Raw genomic sequence first — 6,489 nt, forward strand, 5'->3', positions numbered from 1 at the left:
CCTCTCCGGCAGTTGTACATTAGCCATTTGCTAGTTAGCAGGCCCAGGACAGGGCTAGCGGTGAAATCTACGGCCTGTGACATACAAGGAGTCAGACCAGATGATCTGAAGGTGTATTCTGGCCTTAAACTCTACGAATCATTGTAATGGTGAAGACGTTGCCAGTTTCTGTTATAACCCTTCTAGGGAGGGCCCTGTAACTTGCCTGTTCGAAGGAATTGCTTTTATGATCCTATGGAGATGAACAGAGTGTTGAGGCTGGCGGATAAACGGAGCACAAAGATGGTAGCAGATGAGGTCCGAGTAGGGTGATCAGACGGCAAGTGTGAAAAATCGGGATGGAGGTGGGAGGTAATAGGAGCCTATATAAGAAAATGACCCAAAAATCAGGACTGTCCCTATAAAATCGGGACATCTGGTCACCCTAGGTCCGAGGTGCAGACTGGGATGAGCCTGTTGAGAGGAAGGCGAGGCTTGTGGTCTTGCATTCTGGAGAATCTAGGTTCAAATCCTGGTGCTAGCACAGACTTGCGGGGTGACCGTGGACAAGTCACGGCATCCCTCTGAGTAGCTCCTCCTGTGTAAGGTGGGGATAATGATACAGATTTCCCAGGGGAGCTGGGAGAATGAATGATTGTCAGGCGCCTGTTTACTGCAGCCACGGGGGCCAGAGAAGCTCCTAGACTGATGGAGGACATTGACGGCTGGTGCAGTGGCCAATGGGAGGAGCGATGTGGCCCGGAAGGTGATTTTCTCGGTGCAGATTGTGGGAGCTGTTCACTCTGCGTTATTACACGGGACTGGTTCGCCCTTCGGAGCTCATTTGGGCGGAAAATGCCTGTTTCAGAGGCATTTCCAATAATCATGCACAGAAACCTCGGAATCCGGGCAAGTGGATGCTTTGGGCTGTGGCTACGGTGCTTCCCGTCTGGCGCTAGGACAGCGAAGGTCTGATCCTGCTCTCAGTCACGTGGGGTAAGTCAGAGAAGGGCCATGGAAGCCCAGGCCTGAGACGTAAGAGCCAGTTGCCAGGCCAGGCCAGCTCCAGGCTGTCACAGGGGAATGGTAGGCTTGGCAATCGAGCCTGATTGTGCCTCTGGGGCGGGGAATGCTGGGAAGGGAGCAAGGTGGGACATATACAGGCATCCCCTCTGCCTGAGGCCCAGCAGTCCCCTCCAGCAACAGGAGGCCTGGGCGGATTTTCCCCCGGCAGAGGGATCCCGAAGCCCAGATGAGTAAGAAATCTTGTGACTTGGGCGTGGCGCAAGGGGCCGGGGGCGGGGGGTGGGGAGCAAGGCCATGAGTGAGATGCAAGGTCAGCGTCTGGCACTGTTATCTCATTGCACAACATCTTCCGATTAGCAATCAATGGCCTGATCCTAGGAGGCGTTGGGGGCCCTCAGCATCCGCTGATGTCCCAGGGAGTTGCAGGTGCCCAGCACCTCATGGATCGGGCCTTAAGGGCCCCATCTCAGAGGTACGCTCCACTCTGCCTCTGCTCAGAAGCAGGTTCAGTCAAAATCTGCAGGGAAGGCATAAGGCCAAACAGGGGGTATCAAAATTCAGGGCCCGTTAGATCGCTCCCAAGAGGGAATGTGGGGCTGCTCTCTTGGAAGACAATCCAGGGGATACACAGAGCTCCGCCGCTGCCGAAGAGAGACAGAGCTCGAATGCTGCTTCGTGGGCGCATACAGGTTCATACCCCCCCCCCCCGGCCCCCCGAGGAAGTTGTGATTTTTTTAATCCTCTTCCCCAGGTGCTGTCAGCTCCCTTGGTGATGCAATAGCATCGGGGCAGGAGCCTCCATTGGGCAATGTCCTCAGGGGAGTGATTTTATTGCCGGGTTACCCACGGCACTTGGTGCGAAGGTCACGTGTTTCAGCTTCACGTTCTGCAGGAGGCAGCTTGGGGAACAACTGACAATTATTAGCAGAATCTGGAGCATAACGGCAGGAGAAAGCAGCTAAATCCAGGCGGCCGGGGGCCTCCTCTCCTGGCCTCCAAGCAGGACGGTGGAAAAGCCAACAAAGAGACTGCCCCCTTCCTTCCATCCTGGGTTTGATGCTGAGTTTGGCACACGCTGGGCCAGGATTTCGGGTGCATAGCCGGTGCCGTGGGGATGCCCAAGCTCAGTTATACAGCTCCCTAGAGAACCTCCCTTCTTCTTCGCCCATAGCAGAGCATCTGGGAGACAGGAGAAAGGAAAAAGGCTTGGGGCATTTAGAAAGGATGGCTGGCCAGCCTCCAGCTCCCATACACCTTAAAGTTCATGCTTCAAGTCACTGGGAGTGGAAAGGTCTTTCAGCTGCAATGCAAAACCGAAGGCCTGCAGGCTTTGTGATTAAGGAGCCCATGACACTTTTTGCAGGGTTTGTACTGTAAAATGCAGCCTCCTAGCCACAGGCAATTCTATTCTGTCTCCCTACACACCGCATCAAGTGAATACTGTATTCTCCTTCACTTGTGTAGCGTTGCTGTGTGCTGTTATAGAGCAGCTGCGTCCCACCCCAGAGGTGGCTGCATTTCAGTGGGTTTCCGGGAGTTTGCACAACACCCTGAGCACAGTGGATAGGCCATCTGACTACCCAGCAGGCTGAAAAGCTGAGCAAACTCAGATGCGGCTATATTACGCTTCCCCAATTCACCGCGCTCCTGATTTTCCAAAGGTTTGTGTCATTCCCCCAACAAATAATCAGGGCTCTGTTGTAACACATTTTAATTTTTGCAGCCCCCTCTCGCTACAAAAGTATCCAAGGTGCTTTGTAGTAAAGAGACCTAAAGGTAAAATAAACATCTGTATCAAACCAGATGGGAAACCAAGAGGCTGTGATGTAAAACCAAGGGGCTGTGCCAAAGGCCTGAAGTAAAATTTTTCATCAAAAGGGACTGACACCCTGGGACTTCTGGGACTAAAAGAGAGGAAGCTCCAGAGAGCCGAGGTCCCAAAAGCAAAGATAAAGGGCTTGATTCTCCCCTCATTTTCACCAGTGTAAAAAGTCGCTCCACTGATGTCAATGCAGATGAAACTGATGTAAGGCAGTGGAGACTCAAGGTCAAAACTAGTACTTCTGTAGCACCTCCGTGTTCCTGGTTCCTGGGTTCAGATCTCAAAAGGCACCATGGTCTTTATGTCACAAGAACATCAGAACAGCCAGCCTGGGTCAGAGCAATGGTCCATCCAGCCCAGGATCCTGTCTTCCGACAGTGGCCAGTGCCAGTTGCTTCAGAGGGAATGAACAGAACAGGACAATGTATTGAGTGGTTCATCCCCAGTCATCCAGTCCCAGTTTCTGGCAGTCAGAGGTTTAGGGACACCCAGAGCATGGGGTTGCATCCCTGACCATCTTGGCTAAGAGGCATTGATGGACCTCTCCTCCATGAACTTATCTAATTCTTTTTTTAACCCAGTCATACTTTTGGCCTTCACAACATCCCCTGGCAACGAGTTCCCCAGGTTGACTGTGTGTTGTGCAGAGTAGCACTTCCTTATGTTTGTTTTAAACCTACTGCCAATTGATTTCATTGGGTGCCCCCTGGTTCTTGTGTTATGCGAAGGGGTAAATAACACTTCCTTATTCACTTTCTCTGCACCATTCATAATCTTATAGACCTCAGTCATATCCCTCCCCCCTTAATCATCTCTTTTCTAAACCAACCAGTCCCACTCCTTTTAATCTCTCCTCATACAGAAGCTGTTCCATACTCCTATCATTTTTGTTGGACTTTTTCCAATTCTAATATATCTTTTTTTGAGATGGGGCATCCAGAACTGCAGGCAGTATTCAAGATATGGACGCCCATGGATTTATATAGTGGCATTGTGGTATGTTCTGTCTTATCTATCCCTTTCCTAATGGTTCCTAACATTGTGTTAGCTTCTTTGACTGCTGCTGCACATTGAACAGGTTTTCAGAGAATGATCCACAATGACTCCAAGATCTCTTTCTTGAGTGGTACCAGCTAATTTTGACCCCATCATTTTGTATGTACAGTTGGGATTATGTTTTCCAATGTGCCTCACTTTGTATTTATCACCACTGAATTTCATCTGCCATTTTGTTGGAGTCAGAAGCTCACAGAGAGGATGTTATAGCATTAACAGGAAGAGGAGAAATGTGAAAGTGGCTTGGGCTGGGTTTTTTTTTGGTCACAACCTGTCTGTCAAAACTGATGCCGGCAATTCACCCACTTGGCGCTGGTACCAATGTACAGTTATCAGGGTTTGCCGGGATCAGGAGTGCACTTGATTTTAATTGCCTGCATGTAATTATGCAATTGAACATTGCCCTTTGATCGATGAAGCAATGCCATCTCATCAGCTTCCCAACCGAGTCAGATGGGGGGTTTCCGATTGGTTAGCCCAGGCCTGGGTGGCAACCAGGGGGGTGACCTAGGAAGAGAGGAGGAAGAACAACTTGGTGACACAAGACTGTGATTTGAGGCATGAGCTGATCACTAGAGAGTGTGTCATGAGGGAATCTATCCTTGGTTATGATTAATTGATAACGATTAGTTCTTTTATTATGTATTTATTACCTAGATTTCTAATTCAGCCAACACCCTGGTATCGGTACCCGACTGGGATAAAATCACACACCTGGGACGGGAGAATTACCCGTCTTCTACAGCATCTGGGACCAGCCAAGATCAGCAGCAGAATACTGCTCTACAAGGAGCATGGTCCTCATGATGCTCAGAGTCAGAACTAAAGGCAGTATCATCTCTTTGACCCTCTGTCTCACACAGCGATATGAATTTATAAATGAATGCAGTTAGTTCTCCTATGGGCTGGGAGGAAGAAAGAGAGAATGTTATTGTTCTTTCTGTTTTAAAACCCGTAGGAAGGGCTCAGATGCTCTGGAGGCAGGGAGCCATCTGAGTAGCTAGGCAGACAGATGGATGATAGACAAACAGAAAGGTGGGTCTCACTGCATCCTTCCAACTTCTCCAAAAACTCTAAGATTTATTATTGATGAGAACACCTGGAAATCTGCATGATGAAAACTAAAGTTACAGAAATTGTTATTCCCAGCTAATAACTCCGTAAAACCCCAGACCTTCCACTCCCACCATCCTTCTGTTCACCCAGTCCTACTCACTCATCTCCAGGTCATCAACCCCATCCCTCGATCCATCCCTCATCCCTACCCCACCTCACTATCCACCCTATCCCATCCCTCCATCCCGCACCCTACCCCAACCCCCTATCCCCCACCCCCTCATTCCCATCCTACTCCATCTCTTATTCCTCCACCCTATCTCATCCCTTCATCCCCACCCTACTCCACCCCCTATCCCCCAACCCCTCATCTCCACCCTACTCCATCCCCTTATCCCTCCACCCCATCCCTCACCACCTCAACCCTCATCCCCATCATCCTTCCCACCTTACTCCATCCCCTTATCCCTCCACCCTATCTCATCCCTTCACTCCACACTCTACCCCCACTTCTCCTCCCCATCCCCTTCCCTACCCCATCCCTCCATCGCCTCCCTACCCCCACCCTCATCCCTCCACCCCATCCTCTACCCCATCCCCCACCCTACTCCCATCCCATCTCTCTTTCCCCGCTCATCCCATCACCCCTACCACCACCCCTCTACCCCATCCCCTTGTCCCTCCATCCCTCCTCCTTCCCCTCATCCTTCCATCCCCCTCCCTACTCCCACCCCTCAACCCCATCCCCTCATCCCTCCACCCCATCCCATCCCAACTCCTCCCCATCACTTCACCCCTCTACCCCATCCCCTCGTCCCTCCACCCCACCCCATCTCCTTCCCCTCATCCCTCCATCCGTCCCTTACCATCTCATCTCTCGACCCCCATTCCCATCATCCCTCCCACCTTACTCCATCCCCTTATCCCTTCACACTATCTCATCCCTTCACTCCACCCCCAACCCCATCCCCTCACCCCACCACCCCATCCCATCCCTCCTTCTTCCCCTCATCCTTCCATCCCCTCCTACTCCCACCCCTCAACCCCATCCCCTCATCCCTCCACCCCATCCCATCCCAACTCCTCCCCATCACTTCACCCCTCTACCCCATCCCCTCGTCCCTCCACCCCACCCCATCTCCTTCCCCTCATCCCTCCACCGTCCCTTACCATCTCATCTCTCGACCCCCATTCCCATCATCCCTCCCACCTTACTCCATCCCCTTATCCCTTCACACTATCTCATCCCTTCACTCCACCCCCTACCCCATCCCCTCATCCCTCCACCCCATCCCATCCCTCCTTCTTCCCCTCATCCTTCCATCCCCTACCCCATCCCCTCATCCCCTTCCTAACCCCACCCCTCTACCCCATCCCCACCTTACTCCCCCATCTCTCCTTCCCCTCAGCCCTCCACCCCATCCCATCCCTCCGTCTTCCCCCATCCCTCCACCCCATCCCCTCATCCCCTTCCTAACCCCACCCCTCTACCCCATCCCCACCTTACTCCCACCCCATCTCTCCTTCCCCCTCCCCGCATCCCCTCCCCA

The sequence above is a fragment of the Mauremys reevesii genome, linkage group 26 (genome assembly GCF_016161935.1).
Source record: "Mauremys reevesii isolate NIE-2019 linkage group 26, ASM1616193v1, whole genome shotgun sequence".
NCBI lineage: Eukaryota > Metazoa > Chordata > Testudines > Geoemydidae > Mauremys > Mauremys reevesii.